This window comes from Entelurus aequoreus, linkage group LG24 (genome assembly GCF_033978785.1).
Source record: "Entelurus aequoreus isolate RoL-2023_Sb linkage group LG24, RoL_Eaeq_v1.1, whole genome shotgun sequence".
NCBI lineage: Eukaryota > Metazoa > Chordata > Actinopteri > Syngnathiformes > Syngnathidae > Entelurus > Entelurus aequoreus.
This window is the reverse complement of record NC_084754.1, coordinates 7,770,348-7,789,229: the sequence shown is the minus strand read 5'-3', so window position 1 is coordinate 7,789,229 and position 18,882 is coordinate 7,770,348. Positions and strand designations below refer to the sequence as shown.

Below are 18,882 nucleotides of genomic sequence, written 5' to 3'. Positions count from 1 at the left end.
CTGCTTTTATATTTTCTGTATTTTATATTATTACTTTGAACTGTTTCATTTTTTTTTTCTTCTGTATCCTGTCTAGCGTCTTTGAGTAAGCTGAAAAGCGCTATACTAAATAAAATGTATTATTATTATTATAATGGCCTTCGCTTTGCATAGTAGAGTTTTAACTTGCACTTACAGATGTAGCGACAAACTGTAGTTACTGACAGTGGTTTTCGGAAGTGTCCCTGAGCCAATGTGGTGATGTCCTTTACACAGTGATGTCGCCTTTTGATGCAGTACTGCCGAAGGGATCTAATATTAAAATTATTTTACTCGTTTTTAAATTCTTACATGGTCTTGCCCCACCTTACCTCTCTGAGCTGCTCCACCTCTATGCCCCCACCCAGTCCCTCAGGTCAGCTGATCAGCTGCTCCTGGAGGTACCCAAATCAAAGCGCAAGCTTCGAGGGGGCAGAGCCTTCTCTGTTGCGGGTCCCAAACTGTGGAACGATCTTCCTCTCCATGTGAGACAGGCCCCTTCTTTGGCTATACTTTTAAGATTCTTCTTAACACATTGTTCTTAAAATAATTTGTAGTTGCTTTTTCAATGTGTATCTTACCTCTGTTTCAAATGTTACTTTTTAGTCTGTCCTTTGCCTGTGTACAGCCCTTTGTTCGTCTACTGTGGTTGTTTTTAAAGGGCTTTATAAATAAAGTTGGTATGGTATGGTATGGTATATCATCGCTTACGGGCAGTGATTTCTCCAGATCCTCTGAACTTTTGATGATATTTTACGGACCGTAGATGGTGAAATCCCTAAATTCCTCGCAATAGGTTGTTGAGAAATGTTGTTCTTAATCTGTTCGACAATTTGCTCACGCATTTGTTCACAAAGTGGTGACCCTCGCCCCATTTTTGTTTGTGAATGACTGAGCATTTCATGGAAGCTGCTTTTGTACCCAATCATGGCACCCACCTGTTCCCAATTAGCCTGTTCACCTGTGGGATGTTCCAAATAAGTGTTTGATGAGCATTCCTCAACTTTCTCAGTCTTTTTTGCGACTTGTGCCAGCATTTTTTTTAAACAAGTTGCAGGCATCAAATTCCAAATGAGCTAATATTTGCAAAAAATAAAGTTTACCAGTTCGAACATTAAATATCTTGCCTTTGCAGTCTATTCAATTGAATATAGGTTGTAAAGGATTTGCAAATCATTGTATTCTGTTTTTATTTACGATTTACACAACGTGCCAACTTCACTGGTTTTGGGTTTTGTAAGAGTACAAGTAGACAAAAATGGTGACTGCCAACTTGACTCCTATGGGCTGACTTATCTACCCAGATTGCTTGGGGCATTCAATCGATCGCAACTGGACTGCTTGGTTTGTCTTGAAAGACGTTTCGCTGCCCACCCGAGTAGGTTTCCTCAGTTCGTACTCATAGACTTAGATCGGTCAGATCTAGTCGACTAGATTGGTCAGATCTAGTCGACTAGATTGGTCAGACCTAGTCGACTACCGTAATTTCCGGACTATAAGCCGCACCTGACTATAAGCCGCACCAGCTAAATTTAGGGGAAAATACAGATTGTTCCATATATAAGCCGCACCCGACTATAAGCCGCAGGGTTTTGATGTGTAATTACCGTAGTATATAGGGGTTCCTGCTACCACGGAGGGGATTGTCGGGACAGAGATGACTGTTTGGGAACGCGAAGCGTCCCATTTATTAACAATAAATCTTTCAATCATTCAATCAAACTTTCACATCTTTGACATGGCGAACAGCATTCGTGCAGAGTACAAATAATACAACGGTGCAAAGTAATACAAAGTGCTCGCCTGTACGTTATCAAAATAACCAGCCTACCGGTATATGAAAAGTCAGTCTATAATCATTGTGTCATCGTTTTCCTCCTGCGTACTAAAACCACCGGAATCCTCTTCGTCGGTGTCGGAGAAGAACAGGCCGTAAATAAGCCGCACCCTTGTATAAGCCGCAGGGACCAGAACGAGGGGGAAAAGTAGCGGCTTATAGTCCGGAAATTACGGTAGATTGGTCAGACCTAGTCGACTAAATTGGTCAGACCTAGTCGACTAGATTGGTCAGACCTAGTCGACTAGATTGGTCAGATCTAGTGGAGATGACAATGACCTGGATGAATGAGAACCTTCGTAGACATCTTCGCAGACTGTGTTAATTGTTAGTTTTTGGTAAATTTGAGGGCTGATTCCTTGTTTTTTTGTTGCATCAAATATATTACATGCCTATTTGGATCATTTACTTTCACTCAAACTCACTTTTGGGAGAAATACATTTCTTAAATACACATTTAAAAAGAACCAAAAGTTTAAACCATGAGTAAGGCTGGTGTGTGAGATAGTTAAGTGCTTGGGTGAGAGAGTCACTTGTGCAATTATTGTGTTTAAAGCAATGGCGTGGTACATCTGGTCTATGTGTGTACATAAATATATACATGAGTGAAGTGGGCAGTGAGCAGTTGGTGAAAATGAATTCAGTGCTGGGTGTGACCATGCAAGTGATAGATCAGTTTGTGTTTATGGGAACGGTGGTGGGAGGTTTTTTGTATGGATGGACATTAGGCTCCTGCCTTTGTGCATTTATGCACAGCATAAAATGTTTGGTGGACAAAATGAGACATAAAAGGAGTGGAAGATTTTACATGTAAACCAGGGGTGTCCAAACTTTTTCCGCTGAGGGCCGCACACTGAAAAATCAAAGCAAGCAGGGGCCATTTTGATATTTTTTATTTAAAAAACCAATACAATATATGTATAAAAAATATACATTCAGGCCTCCACTCAAGCTTGATCCCGGGGACCCCAAAGGGTTTTGGTCAAAAAAATATAAAAAATGTGTCATTATTCAGTATTATTATTTTATTATTATTCAAGTTTTAAATCTCTAGATAAACATTAGGTCTATCTGTCAATATAACGTTTTTAACACTAGAAGTCCCAGCATTTTTCTGTCTACCTAGAAGACCCAGAGAGGGTTCATTTGGCCCGACGCTTTTCCCGAATACACTAATCACTCATTTTGTTATGGTAATGAGGCTGTTAGGGGCAGTTTGTCTAGGTAGACAGAAAAATTATACATGTGGGAAATGCCGAAAGGAGCAATGGCAGTGCCAGGATTGTGAGTGACTGCTCAAATGTATGTCAGTCACGTTTACATGGACATGGTTTTTCATTCTTTGTAAATATGCTTTTTTCTTTGTAAATTTTTTTTTTTAAACTATTTTTGGCACACAAAAATAACAATTGCTTCTGCAACAACCCTCCACACCAAAACTGGGAAAACAGTTGCTTTTTCATTCTTTGTAAATATGTTTTGTTTTGTATTTTTTTTAACAATAAATGTCAGAGTGTTGATCCCTTCATTCTGTTGATCCTTGCAAAAACACACACAACCTACCTCAGAACTAAAGCTTGAGCTGTAAGGTCCCCTCCCCCACACAGGCTCAAGTGGCCCCCTGCCGTGTGCCACTAACAGCCACATTTTCATAACAAAAGGAGTGTCCACAGGGGGGACTAGGAGTCAATGACCCTCTTGTGGGTTTTCTAGGTAAAAAGGCCAATTGGCCCCTCTCTGGGACTTCTAGTGCTAAAGATTTAAGTTGTATGCTCTTTTTGTCAAAGAAAACCCAGTTTTTTATGGAAAAAACAAAATATGCAATATTTTCACCCCATAATTTTTTAAAGTGGAATATTTGACATTATATAATAATTGGAGCCTTAAAAAGGTCAATAACTCATAATACCATTGATTTGAATTCATTATTATTTTTTGAGCAATGACACTTAAAAACAAATCACACTAACATTATTGGGGATCCAAAAGGGTCCCACTCATTAAAGTGTTAAAAAATAAATTGTAATTTTTTTTTACTGTTTACTTTTAACACAATAATCTCAATAATCTCAATTTCAGATCCATCCGCCAATTCTAAATTTTATTGTTGTTTATGTTTTTTGTTTGTTCGTTTGAGGCCCTTCTTTAAAAAAAAAAACAGCTCCATTTTTTATATGGCAAACACAAAATATGCAACATTTTGCCCAAAAAAGATCTCAAAGTGGAATATTTAATGTGACGTAATTGGAGCCTTGAATAGGTCAATAATTCATAATGACATTGATTTTGATTCATTATTATTTTTTAAAGAAAGAAACAGCCTGCATGGCAGCTTTGTGTTATTAGAGTCAACATTGCAACATTTTCTTGTTACATTTCACCTGTTTGCTCTTTTATACCATTTTTTATGTTTTTATTTTTTCCAATCGTATTTTTAAAATGTGCCGTGGGGCCGTTAAAAATTGACCTGCGGGCCGCAAATGGACCCCGGGCCGCACTTTGGACACCCCTGATGTAAACAAACTGTTGCGTCACAGTCCACACTATGGTGAGTTCAAGAACCGCCGAAATTAGTAGGACAAAACGATGTTCACCGAATACTCTCATCAGTGAAGCATACTGTAACGCAGGTGTCAAATCCATACCTTTTGCGGTGACTGGTATTATCTTGCTTTCTATTTACTCTTTGTGCTCTTCCTAGTCACATGACCGCCACAGTCCAATCAGCTTTGGTTATATGCCGGTAGCAGGAAGTGACTGGTATGCTCTTGCTTCCTATTACTCTTTGAGCGCTGTGCGCACTTCCTAGTCACGTGACCGCCACGGTCCAATTAGCTGTGCTTATAAGCCGCTAGCAGGAAGTGGCCAGTAGACAGGGCGTGAGGGAAAACCGATTGTATTTCTGCTCGAGGTAGGTTTTTATTCTAGTTTTCACCTGAAATATTGTGCTGACTGAGTCTAAACTAAAATGCCTCTTTGTAACTTTATAGAGCCGACTACCAACGCCGGAGTTTTTTGTCGTTAAGCTGTGTGTGACTGTAGAAAAGTTGGTGAGTCCATATTTATGAAAATAGCACCTTTAGCATTAATCTTTCTTCGATTGTTTCATTGCAACAGTCTTCGTGGCATATTCTCAATCGTCCATATATAAGGTTTATGACTTAAACCAATGATAACTATTGTGTATTGAATGTACTTTTAAATGTCTTTTGATAATAAGCACGTTTAGTGTACTGACTGCTCTGTATAGGTCATATTTGTGCTGCTAATAGTTATTTTAGCATTTTATTGCATATTGTGATTCTGACATGTTTATTGATTTATATTGTACAATATTGAGGAAAGAACTACAACATATTCTGGATACTTTATAATACAATTAGTGTTATTTAAAGAAGATATTTAGTGTACACATGGATTTATAAGAATGGTCCTGGCTCTTACACAGGCCAGGCTTCTCTTTTTGATGGCGAGCTAAGGAAAAGAAGCATCTAGTCCAAGGATCGTTCTTGGAAGATTCCAGCCAGGAACCCCACCACCTGTTCCGTCTGGGCGGGTAGGAGGCTCTCGAGCCGACCCTTTACATTTTTTCATCTTTAACCTGCAGTACATGGACTGTACTGCCATCCTTTTTTTCAAGAACTCTAAGTCTGAACTGAGATTTATTCAAGATCCAGAGACACTAATTAATGGAATTAGAATTGTATATATGTATATAGTAACTGTGTTGTTTTCCAAATTACTTTCATGTTGAATGGCCACAAATTCTTTAATACACGGTGTCAACCAAATTGCAATTTAAGCTCTGTCTTCTCTCTCCGAGTCGAAACCCTAGTCCAGGGGTCACCAACGCGGTGCCCGCGGGCACCAGGTAGCCCGTAAGGACCAGATGAGTAGCCCGCTGGCCTGTTCTAAAAATAGCTCAAATAGCAGCACTTACCAGTGAGCTGCCTCTATTTTTTAAATTTTATTTATTTACTAGCAAGCTGGTCTCGCTTTGCTCGACATTTTTAATTCTAAGAGAGACAAAACTCAAATAGAATTTGAAAATCCAAGAAAATATTTTAAAGTCTTGGTCTTCACTTGTTTAAATAAATGCATTAATTATTTTACTTTGCTTCTTATAACTTTCAGAAAGACAATTTTAGAGAAAAAATACAACCTTAAAAATTATTTTAGGATTTGTAAACACGTATACCTTTTTACCTTTTAAATTCCTTCCTCTTCTTTCCCGACAATTTAAATCAATGTTCAAGTAAATTTATTTTTTCTATTGTAAAGAATAATAAATACATTTTAATTTAATTCTTCATTTTAGCTTCTGTTTTTTCGACGAAGAATATTTGTGAAATATTTCTTCAAACTTATTATGATTCAAATTAAATCTAGAAAATCTGTAGAATCAAATTTAAATCTTATTTCAAAGTCTTTTGAATTTCTTTTAAAATTTTTGTTCTGGAAAATCTAGAAGAAATAATGATTTGTCTTAGTTAAAAATATAGCTTGGTCCAATTTGTTATATATTCCAACAAAGTGCAGATTGGATTTTAACCTATTTAAAACATGTCATCAAAATTCTAAAATTAATCTTAATCAGGAAAAATTACTAATGATGTGCCATAAATTATTTTTTTTATTTTTTCAAAAAGATTCGAATTAGCTAGTTTTTCTCTTCTTTTTTTCGGTTGAATTTTGAATTTTAAAGAGTCGAAATTGAAGATAAACAATGTTTCAAAATGTAATTGTCATTTTTTTCGTGTTTTCTCCTCTTTTAAACCGTTCAATTAAGTGTAAATATCATTAATTATTAATAATAACATAGAGTTAAAGGTCAATTGAGCAAATTGGCTATTTCTGGCAATTTATTTAAGTGTGTATCAAACTGGTAGCCCTTCGCATTAATCAGTACCCAAGAAGTAGCTCTTGGTTTCAAAAAGGTTGGTGACCCCTGCCCTAGTCTCTGTTCCTAGTCCATAACACCCCATATATATATATTGCATTGATTTGTTGCACGTATAGGTTACAATACACACACACATATTAAACAGTGGGCTTTCTAACAATTGGGAAGGTTAATGTAGTTTGTCCTCAAACAAAAAACACACTAAAACAAAAATGTTTTTTTTTTCCATTTTCAATCCTTTTTTTAAAAATGCTACAGGGAGCCACTAAGGCCGCACTCAAGAGCCGCATGCGGCTCGAGAGCCGCGGGTTGCTGACCCCCGCACTAAATTATGCCTCAAAATATGGCTTGCGGGCCGCGAGTTTGGGACGCCTGGTATAGCGTCAATAAGTTTTCCTCCAACTGTGCAACGTTAACATTTAATTAAAAGTGTCAAGATTTTGGTTTCAATTGGGGGATTGAATGGACCTTGTTGCGCATGTGTGAGACTCTGTGCATTCGCTTGGTCTCGAGTGTCTTGAGTAAATTGAGTACCCGATAAAATTCAATGAGTAACCGATAGAAACCCAAGTCAATAACAATTAAATGCCCTTTATTTAACCAGGTAAAGACTCATTGAGATTAAAATCTCTTGTTCAAGAGCGACCTGAAGAAGAACGCGGCAGAAACAAAGTTCCAATAATAATTACAACAAGACAATACAACAGAACAACAGCAGTCATACCACAACAGGTCAAAATGAATTTAAAACGATTAAGTAATAATTGAAATTTTAAAAGCGAGCACATTACCCAAGTGAACTGGTTTTGAAGTCCATTCAAAATGGACTTCAAACCAGGGCCGGCCCGTGGCATAGGCCGTATACAAATGCTAAGGGCGCCGTCCATCAGGGGGCGCCACGCCAGTGCCACAAATGTTGGAGAAAAAAAAAAGGAAAAAAAAGTTGGTAATATTATTTCTAAATGCAAAAAATAATCCCACGTTAATTAAAATGCAAAGTAATGCCTATTTAATAGAAATATTATTTGTTACAACATTACGTCCCCCCCATCCCCCCGCACGGTGCGCCCCTCCCTTCCCGTATCATGACTTTTACCACATCAAAAAATCAACACAAGATGTCAAAACGGCCAAAACTGTCAGGTGCCCAGGGAAGAAAAAAGAGAAAAGAAGAGGAGAAGAAACGAGAAAAAGACAGAGGTAGCAGGTAGGTAACGTTAGCCTACATGAAATTATTTGTCTGTTAGAGTATGTGATAGTAACCTGGCTTTTTAGCATTAAGCTAATGTTACATGATTCAGCAATTGCTAATCAATAAATAGCTAGTTCTGTTTTAACGTCGGGTTAATATTGTGGAGGGGACTAAATTGTTATGGAAAATAATAATGTAACGTTAGGTAATTACAGTACTCCCACCTTACATTCCTCAGGGACATTTGTATTAGATCTTTTAAGCAGGTGTTTTTTGTTTACATTGTTATTGCCTTCTGGTTAGCTAATGTTTGCCCTGCAGGTAATAGTCACTTTTCCACCCCTTTATATATTAGGTATAGTTGTAAGCCTAGTTGTTAAAGTGCACATCATTAATGTTAATTAAGCAATATCACATGAGAGGGAATGCTGTTTTTTAATTTGAGCACTGCTGTGATTCGGTTAAAGATAATCATAACATAATATTCTCATATAATATGTTAAATTGCTTTCTTCAAGTAAAAAAAAAGGTCAAAGACAAAGCTATTCGGTTTCTTGTGAGTATATACACTTCACTGCCGATGTGGAGGGGCGCCACCTAAAATCTTGCCTAGGGCGCCAGATTGGTTAGGGCCAGGCCTGCTTCAAACCCACTCAAAGTGATCAATTCTGGTAACCTCAGATCTTTCTGGATGTCATTCCATGACCAGGGAACAGCATAACTGAAGGCTGTTTTTCCAAGTTCTGTGTTGGCTCTAGGAACCAACATGTGGAGGACATCCTGTGAGCATAGGCTGTAATGACTGAAGTCTCTACACACAAAGGAACACAGATAGGTTGGGACAAGTCCAAGAAGACATTTATATGTAAAAACTATCCACCGAGAAAGTCTTTGGGCAGTTAAAGATGGACAGTTTTCCTTTGCATACAAAGTGCAGTGGTTGACAAGATTTCCACAACCAGTAATAAAATGTACGGCACAGTGATATACGATAACATTTCAGAATCAGAAATACTTCATTAATCCCAGAGGGGAAATTAAGATTTTCAGCACAATCCCATTCAAGATCAGACAAACATTACAGGGAGACAGAACAGGATCGCTAAAGGGTCTGCCAAGTTCCGGCGCCCCTTACAAAAAAGGTGAGAAACAGGTAAACGCTGGGGGGGAGTTTGATTCAGTCCAAGCCTGGGCCCTGGAGAGGGGGTCCAGACTGAGACCAAGGGAAAAAAAAAACCTCATAGCCCAAGCACACATAAGCATGTGTAAGAGGGAAACATCAAACATCAAAGAACACAAAGGACATTAAAGACATTAAAAGAGCAGAGATGATGCAACTAGCCATTTCTACATACAGCTACAAAAGTAAAACAAAGACAACAACCAAAAAAACATATACACTGTGGTGGCCTCTGCGGTGTTCCACGCCGACTTCTGCTGAGTTGGGGGGAGCATGGCCAGAGACAGGAGCGGACCCAACAAAGCAACCAAGAGAGCCGACTCCACCCTCGGCCGCCCACTAACTCTCGGCCAGTGTCCAGTCCGCATGGATGAGCGAGGATGCATCTAAGGAGACCGAGGTGTCCGATACCTGCTCATTCAGCCAAGACACTGTCTCTTCATCCGCATCTCCTCTAGTCTCTCCAGACGGACTCTGGTGTGGCAGAGACCCAGCAACTGGCCAAAAGGCTCCCGGGACGCAGATCCAGAAGTTCTCAAAAAAGCACAGCAGAAGTCATGAAAGTGCCACCCCTTGTCACACAGTCCCAAAGGCAAAAAAATATAAAAAAAACCCACATGAAAACAAGAGGGAAACATCAGGAACACAAAACACCACAACACCTGCTCAGTGGCCATGTGGTTGGAGTGTCCGCCCTGAGATTGGTAGGTCGTGAGTTCAAACCCCGGCTGAGTCATACCAAAGACTATAAAAATAGTACCCATTACCTCCCATCAGGGCTTGGAATTGGGGGCTAAAAATCGCCAAAATGATTTCCGAGTGCGGCCACTGCTGCTGCTCACTGCAAACTGGCAGACACTCTTGTGTCTATTTGTCATCTCTTCTTTCAGGTCATCTCTTTCTTTTCTCCTATTTTAATCCAGAGGGGTATTCAAAGGAGCTCAGAGGTCTGCAGACTTATAAAAGTCATAGGTGATAGGATATGTATTCATTATACATGGCTGTCTTCAAATGGCCTCGTCCACCTTTGCTCCCTGATCTCTGAGCTCACACCGAAACCTTTGCACTTCAGATGGATACAATACATATTCTGTTGCCGGGGGAAAGCAGAGTTGTGCTGAAGCTGCACTTAAATCACACACCGCTGCCATTTGTTGCGCCTTTTTTCTTTCACAGCAGCACGCTCGCGCAAAATTTCCTGCAGAAAATTCATGCTAATTTTTTCTCAGTTGCCTCTGTTCTCTTTTGTCTCCATTGTGCCCACTGAACCGATCCTTCACTTTGGCACAATTGGCGCCACCAGTTACATACGAGGCACAATGCCTCTGAGAATACAATTCTGGAACCTATTTTGTGCGGTAATCACTGTTATGAATTCACTGTATCAAATTAGATGTGATTTGTCTCCCTCTGCATGAATGCCTGAGTCCCAGGAACACGGTGCTGGTGGGAGGCATAGCATGCGTGACATTCAGGTAACTTTTGTGTGAAGACTGGGAAAGGACAAAACACACCGGAGTCAAAGTAGGCATGTGTATTAATAGGGGTTTATGACGGAAGATGGGATCTACAAAGTATGTCCTCTATCCAGCCCACAATTAGATTGACATTAAATCAATCTGGTGAATATTAATGGGAAATGCAGACATTCAACACTGTGGTGTAAGGCTGCCTCATATCTCAATAAAAAATGTGTATACTTGTATATCTACTGTGTATTCCCGTGCATCCGTTTTTCCAAAAAAAAAAAAAAAAAGGAGTATCATTTAGAGTGCAAATCCTTAAAGTCCTTCCTTCTCACGTGGCTTCAGGGGAGGATTTGAAGCTCCTGTCATGGTTCAAATTTACCTCTATGAATACTTATAGAGTCAGGTATGAACTGGAGATGATTGTACGCTCAAGTTCCATGCATGCAAGGTCACGACCTGTGGAGAAAAATGTAAATGAACCATTTGTGAAGTGTGTATACTCACAAGAAACCGAATAGCTTTGTCTTTGACCTTTATTTTTACTTAAAGAAAGACAATTAACATATTATATGAGAATGTTATGTTATGATTATCTTTAACCGAATCCCAGCAGTGCTCAAATTAAAAAACAGCATTCCCTCTCATGTGATATTGCTTAATTAACATTAATGATGTGCACTTTAACAACTAGGCTTACAACTATACCTATTATATAAAGGGGTGGAAAAGTGACTATTACCTGCAGGGCAAACATTAGCTAACCAGAAGGCAATAACAATGTAAACAAAAAACACCTGCTTAAAAGATCTAATACAAATGTCCCTGAGGAATGTAAGGTGGGAGTACTGTAATTACCTAACGTTACATTATTATTTTCCATAACAATTTAGCCCCCTCCACAATATTAAAAATGACGTTAAAACAGAACTAGCTATTTATTGATTAGCAATTGCCGAATCATGTAACATTAGCTTAATGCTAAAAAGCCAGGTTACTATCACATTCTGTAACAGACAAATAATTTCATGTAGGCTAACGTTACCTACCTGCTACCTCTGTCTTTTTCTCGTTTCTCCTCCTCTTCTTTTCTCTTTTTTCTTCCCTGGGTACCTGACAGTTTTGGCCGTTTTGACATCTTGTGTTGATTTTTTGATGTGGTGACGTTCAAAAAGGGTCATGATACGGGAAGGGAGGGGGCGCACCGTGCGGGGGGAGGGGGGGGGGGCGTAATGTTGTAACAAATATTTCTATTAAATAGGCTTTACTTTGCATTTTAATTAACGTGGGATTATTTTTTGTATTTAGAAATAATAGTACCAACTTTTTTTTTTTCTTTTTTTTTTTTCTCCAACATTTGTGGCACTGGCATGGCGCCCCCTGATGGACGGCGCCCTTAGCATTTGCCTATACGGCCTATGCCACGGGCCGGCCCTGGGTAGGTAGGTCTTTATTGTCATTGCACAAGTACAACGAAACATTGTTTTCAGCACAAACCCGTTCAAGATTAGACAAACAAACAGTGTACAGGGTTACAGAACAGGAACGCTGATGTGTCGCCAAAAGGCGCCCTGTAAAATATGGGAAAAAGGTCAACGCTATGGGAGGATGAGTAAAAAAATACAATCTAGACTGGGGTCCTAAGGGGGCCCAGTCTGGAGTGGGGAAAAAAACTCCATAGCAAAGCACATATACATATTACAACATAAAACTTGCAACAGAGGGCAGGGAGTGGGGGCTATGGTGGAAGGCTGGAGCTCTTCAGGCGCTGCCCAGCCGTCCATCACCCCTATAGGGATTCGCTTCAAGGGCGTTGGATGGGGGGTGGAGTATGTGTGTTTGTGTGTGGCGTTTTTTTTTTTTTTTTTGGTGGATGCATGTGTGTGTGTAAGCCTGCCGCGTGTCTCTGTTCCGCGGCCTTGGTGTTGTGCAGCCGCCAGTCAGTCCAAGGTCAACAACAACAGGTGTGTGTCCATAAGAGATAAGAAGGGAGTTTGTTGCGTCTTCGCCGCACTGTCCTTCGGGAGAGTCTTGAAGCCAGGGAAACAATCCAAGTTAGATTGTTTTGAATGCGAGTGAAAATAAAATTTGCTTTTGACTCTAAATTGTCTATGACTGGTCCTCAAATTCATCCTGCAGGGCAGACAGTACGATGTTATCCAAATCACAAAGTGTCCACAGTTCTGCCCGCATCCTCCAATCATTTGTGGCAGCTTTGGGGTACTTTGAAGGCTGCCAGCAACTTCCAATTTGTCGACAAACCAGAGCAACACTTACTCCAATCAGCAGAGGTCCTGGTGTCATAATTCCGAATTGGTAGATATCTTCACGTCCTCGACTGGAAGGATCCCCAGGCACACGGCACTCCTTCTTCTCCCAAGATTCTGTCGCGTGTCCAGCAACAACCGCTCCGTCAAGACAAAAAGGTTCCCCCCAAACCCAAGTGTGAGGGGCGTGGCCTGCGGATCTGCAGCAAAACGGGATGTGCCAGGACCGGCTTCGAGATTAGCGACAGGTGCGTAGATGACACAGCTGACAGTGTTCGTCTGATCACCTGTCGCTCTGTTAAAGGCAGCAGTCGGGAAGGAGAAGGGGGTTGTTGATGGTCGTTGAGGGTGGCGAGTTGGCAGCCGGACCACGAGCAAGAGACTGAAGAAAAACCATTTGTGTGCTCACTGGTGAGATTGACAGACATTTGCTGAAAAGCATAAAGAAACATTTATTGCAAAATAAATCATTGTCCGCAAATATGACCGAATCTGTCATGTCCGTCTTTGGTGATCCAAGGAACCCTGGGGAGCAAGACCTCCACACCAAGATCTTGTCAGTTTCGTTGAGGCCAGTTAATTAGTTCCAATGTTTAGCTTTGGAGAGCAGTGCAAAAATAGGCAACAAGAAAGTTAAGACAAGACGAGACAAAGAAGCAAGCAGGAGAGATAAGAGAGAGTGAAAGGGAGCGTCCGCCCTTGGACTTGAAGCAAGTGGGAATATCGTAATGAATGAATCAAGGGTGGGAACTGCAAAGCAACTCGTCATAACAACATATTGTATTTCACACAATGATGATGCTCTGAATGGTGATGCTCAGTTTATCTGGGAAAAAAACTGATTCCAATTCGTACCCAAATGTTATAAAGCCAAAGTGGTGAAACAGCCTTGGTCATTTAGATATACCCAGAGAGTATTTTAAGATTAGATTGCATAGATTATGTTTTTCATATCATCATCAAGTCGCTTTCTGACAGTCGCTTCAGGATGTGCCGTTTTGTGGGCGGTCTTATTTACGTGGCTCACCTTCGACGGCGTCTTCTCCCGGTCATCTTTGTTGTAGCGTGCAAGGACGGGAGTGGAAGAAGTGTCAAAAGAGGGAACTAACCCTTTAAATGACATTCAGACTTTACTTAAATCAATAACGGAGCAGCATCTTCTTATCCGTGGCTCAATAATGCAACAACAACACCGGAAACGTGTCCCGTGAAAAACTGTCCGACCGCAACCCTCTAATAACTAAAGTTCCATGGGTAAATTATGTAAACCCACTACACTGGTAGTTTTTAGCGCTTCCATTGCGAGATATAAGTTAGAACTTTACACTAGTTTATATTAGAAATGGCAACAGCGGAGGATGAATGTCACATAAGAAGAGGACAGAGAAAAAAAAGAATGTTATCGACTATGGAGTCGGCACGGACTAGAATGGCGGACGCACGCAAATTTTCAGGATTTATGGAGATCCCAAATACAGATCAGCAGGTACCAGAAGCTAAGAAAAGTTGGTTATGCACAATATTGCTAAACAAAACGCCGGCTACTCAGTGGCCTAGTGGTAAGAGTGTCCGCCCTGAGATCGGTAGGTTGTGAGTTCAAACCCCGGCCGAGTCATACCAAAGACTATAAAAATGGGACGCATTGCCTCCCTGCTTGGCACTCAGCATCAAGGGTTTGAATTGGGGGTTAAATCACCTTAAAATTATTCACGGGCGCGGCACCGCTGCTGCTCACTGCTCCCCTCACCTCCCAGGGGGTGAACAAGGGGATGGGTCAAATGCAGAGGACAAATTTCACCACACCTAGTGTGTGTGTGACAATCATTGGTACTTTAACTTTAACTAGATCGGGGGTCGGCAACCCGCGGCTCTAGAGCCGCATGCGGCTCTTTAGCGCCGCCCTAGTGGCTCTCTGGAGCTTTTTCAAAAATGTGTGAAAAATGGAAAAAGATGACGGGAAAAAAAATATTTTGGGTTTTAATATGGTTTCTGTAGGAGGACAAACATGACACAAACCTCCCTAATTGTTATAAAGCACACTGTTTATATTAAACATGCTTCACTGATTCCAGTATTTGGCGAGCGCCGTTTTGTCCTACTCATTTTGGCGGTCCTTGAACTCACCGTATTTTGTTTACATATATAACTGTCTCCGACTTCCTAGGACGTGTTTTATGCCACTTCTTTTTCTGTCTCATATTGTCCACCACACTTTTAATGTTGTGCGTGAATGCACAAAGGTGAGTTTTGTTGATGTTATTGACTTGTGTGGAGTGCTAATCAGGCATATTTGGTCACTGCATGACTGCAAGCTAATCGATGCTAACATGCTATTTAGGCTAGCTATATGTACATATTGCATCATTATGCCTCATTTGTACGTATATTTGAGCTCATTTAGTTTCCTTTAAGTCCTCTTAATTCAATTCATATCTCATGACACACTATCTGTATGTAATATGGCTTTTAATTTTTTGCGGCTCCAGACAGATTTGTTTTTTGTATTTTTGCTCCAATATGGCTCTTTCAACATTTTGGGTTGCCGACCCCTGAACTAGATAATATGTTTCCTAATAGGTGCCATTTTGCGGTCCTTATATACGCTCCGTCATAATATTTGTATGTTGAAGCACAGAACATCTAATTACAGTAGCCGTAATGCGCCGACAATCCATCAGGCGGTGCGGCTTCATAGCTTATCACAGTCGTAATGAAACATTTTGACAGATTTTTGAGCGCCGTGTCTAATGTTCTACATTCTCAATGAAACATCAACGTTTTGGTATTTTTTACTGGCGTCATCTTGCAGTCCGCACGCATCTCTTATATACGACTGCCATCTACTGGTCACACTTATCATTTCACCATGTACCAAATAAAATAGCTTCGAGGTCGGTAAGCACAACCAAAAATATTCTGTATATTAGGCGCACCGGGTTATAAGGCGCAGTGTCGATTTTGGAGAAAATTAAAGGATTTTAAGTGCGCCCTCACAAATTTCACAAATATTGGTTGGTTGAAATGTATTTCGAACATGTATACAATATCAAAATGATATATCACATATTTTACATATTTTCTTTGCAACAATTCCAAAAAGGAGTAGCAATCTAATCCCCTTTTTCTCCTCATGTCAATCACTAACACATACTTCCTGTTCTCAATTTGTACGGAATTTACATCAATGTGTCTGAATACATCAGTTCTTCTCATAAGTAGTTAAATCAGTTATGATTCGCTTAATGAGATGGATAATATTTCATTTTCAATAAATTCATAATTCTTCTTCTTTGTAAATACTTGTAATTTGAACCACCTCTTGAACTGGATCATTAGTACATTGTTTGATTTCTTTATGTAATCCCTTCATCATTTAATTCCACATATTGATATGCTAAAGGTTTTAAGTGTTGTACGTGCATTGATGTTTTAAGTTAGATTTTTCTCTTAAGGTTGTATTTCTCCTCTTTTGTTGAGAAGAATTGTTGTACATTCTTGGGTAGCAGGTTATAGTTTGCTTTGTACATCATTTTAGCTGTTTACAAATGCACCAAATCACTGAATCTCAATATTTGAGTTGTTGTATGTTCTCTACATCCAACATTATGTATTTTTCTGACTGATATTTTTTGTAACCGTTATTGAATGAAGTGTAATTTTGTAGTTATTTCCCCATAATTCTGCACAATAACTCAGATATGGTAACACTAGCGAGCAGTAGACAATATGAAGGGAATTTTGGACTACAACATATTTTGTTTGATTTATTATGGAAATATTTTTTGCCACCTTATGTTGTATATTTTTTACATGAGCTTTCCAGTTCATATTGTCATCAATTATTAAGCCCAAAAATGTGATTTATTTTACTCTTCCAATATATACTCCATCTATTTGTATTTGTTTTTTACTTTCCCTTCTACTGTTACCAAATTTTGTTTTTAATTTGTTAATTTCTTCTGTTATTATTTGTATCAGCTTCTGTGTGTTCTCTCCTGAACAAAACACAGTCATGTCGTCTGCAAATAATTCTAACTTTAAGTCCTTTGTAACTTTAAAAATGTTGTTTATATAAAGATTGAACAATTTTGGTCCCAGTATTGATCCCTGGGGTACACCGCAAGATAACTCTAGCTTCACCGAGCATTACATATTGCTTCCTGTTGGTCAAGTAGCTTCTTATCCAGTTTAAGACCAGGCCTCTGATGCCATATTGTTCTAATTTTGTAATTTAGATATTATGATTGTTGTGTCAAATGCTGTCATTAGATGCATAAATACTGCAGCTGCACACTGTTTACCATCTATTGCATTGGTAATGTTCTCTGTTATTTCGATTAATGGCATCGATGTTGAAATGTTAGTTCTGTATCCGTATTGGTTGTCTGTGAGTGTTCCACTTTTATTTAGGAATTTATCCAATCTGTTGTTGATTATTTTTTAAATGATTTAAAAAAAAACTGTGGCAGTAAAGAAACTGGCCTGTAATTTGTGAATTGGGGTTTGTTTCCAGTCTTATAAATTGGTACTCGTTTCGCTATTTTCAATTTGTTTGGGAATTTGCCTGTTTGAAATGACAGGTTTCTAATATACCTTAAAGGTTTTGAAATTTCTTCAGTAACTTTTTTTTAAATCACTTGAAGTCTTGTGTTTGCATTTATATACAGTTTTGATTAATTCTTCGAGGGACATCGAGTTGGGGATTTCTATCAATGGAGTCAGTCCAGTCTTCCACTGACCCTGTAACTGGAATCCTTTGCTCTAGCTTGGTTCCAATATTTACAAAGTAATTATTAAAGTGTTCCACTACTTCCTTCATATTGTCGTTTAAGTTTCCGTCTATGAAGTATTTGTGGCAATCCTTCTTAGCTCTGTATTTAATGCTACTACTGAGTATGCCCCATATAGCTCTCATGTTATTTTTGTTCTTGTCTAATTAATGACTGAACTATTCTCTTCTACATGTTCTAATTTCTGCCTCTATAGATTTGTGTTTTATAAATGCTCTAAATATTATTGTCATCCATGGTTGATTGTTCTTTTTCTGCTTCCGACTTAATTGTTTATTATATTATCATTTTCAAGCATTTGTTATATCACAACAATGCATACTATCAAATATGTTTTATTGTTAGGCTGATGGTCACAATCCACCCCCATTGTCTTTTATCAAAGAGGGGAGCTCTTATTGGAGATGCAAAAAACTGAAAAAGCAGCAAAGATTCAAGTGGTCTGTAGGGCTGATGAGGCCTATGAAATATTTAAAGATTTCCATGCCAGCCCGACTGGAGCTCACTGTGGCCCGACACAAACCATTGAGGCTATCTCAAAACGAGGGTCAGGGATGTCTGTGAACATCAAGAATTAGCCCTGAAATGAAACCTTGTGATTATTATATAGTTTCTACACAATATTATTTATGACAGGCCTATATAAGGTTACCCAGTGCTCGGCGTGTCAGGCAAGCAGTCATTGACATCAAGGTGAATTCAGTTAAAGAAGGCAAACATGTTTTTGAATCAATAGAAACCTAAGAAATATTGCTCCTGGTAAAGAAAAATAGAATAAAAGATGTTGTGATGTTGGATATTTTGTATCACAGAATAGTCAGTTTACAAATGTGTTACATTTTAGTAATAATATACATTAATCCAGTTTGTGAAATAATGTTATAACATGACAATCTATTGCTGTTAAAGGTTTACCACCCATTCAAGTTGGTGGGAATGGATCTAAATATCAAAGACAGCCAATGGTCACTAGTACATCTTTCTGATCATTGATTAGTTCACAAATCGCTACAAGCTTACCCCCTTAGATATAAGTCATCCAAGCAGGGGCGTCACTAGCTTTTAAGGACAGGGGGGGGCTTAGCCCCCAGGAGATGCACAGGATGCGAGCGAACGTAGCGCACGAGCACGAAACTTCACAAACGGCTAACAAAGACTTAGAAAATATTCTTTGTTATTATTATTATTTCAGTCCGTTTCTTTTCAATCTGGGTTCAGTACAACAACAA

General features: G+C 39.2%; 1 long non-coding RNA gene across 1 annotated transcript; it reads left to right on the top strand.

Moving 5' to 3' along the window:
• Window positions 1-4,728: 4,728 nt before the first annotated feature.
• LOC133641997 (uncharacterized) lies at window positions 4,729-5,621 on the top strand. Its single transcript, XR_009824363.1, has 3 exons — window positions 4,729-4,766; window positions 4,846-4,905; window positions 5,304-5,621. It is a non-coding gene; the product is annotated as an uncharacterized LOC133641997 (long non-coding RNA).
• Window positions 5,622-18,882: the final 13,261 nt, after the last annotated feature.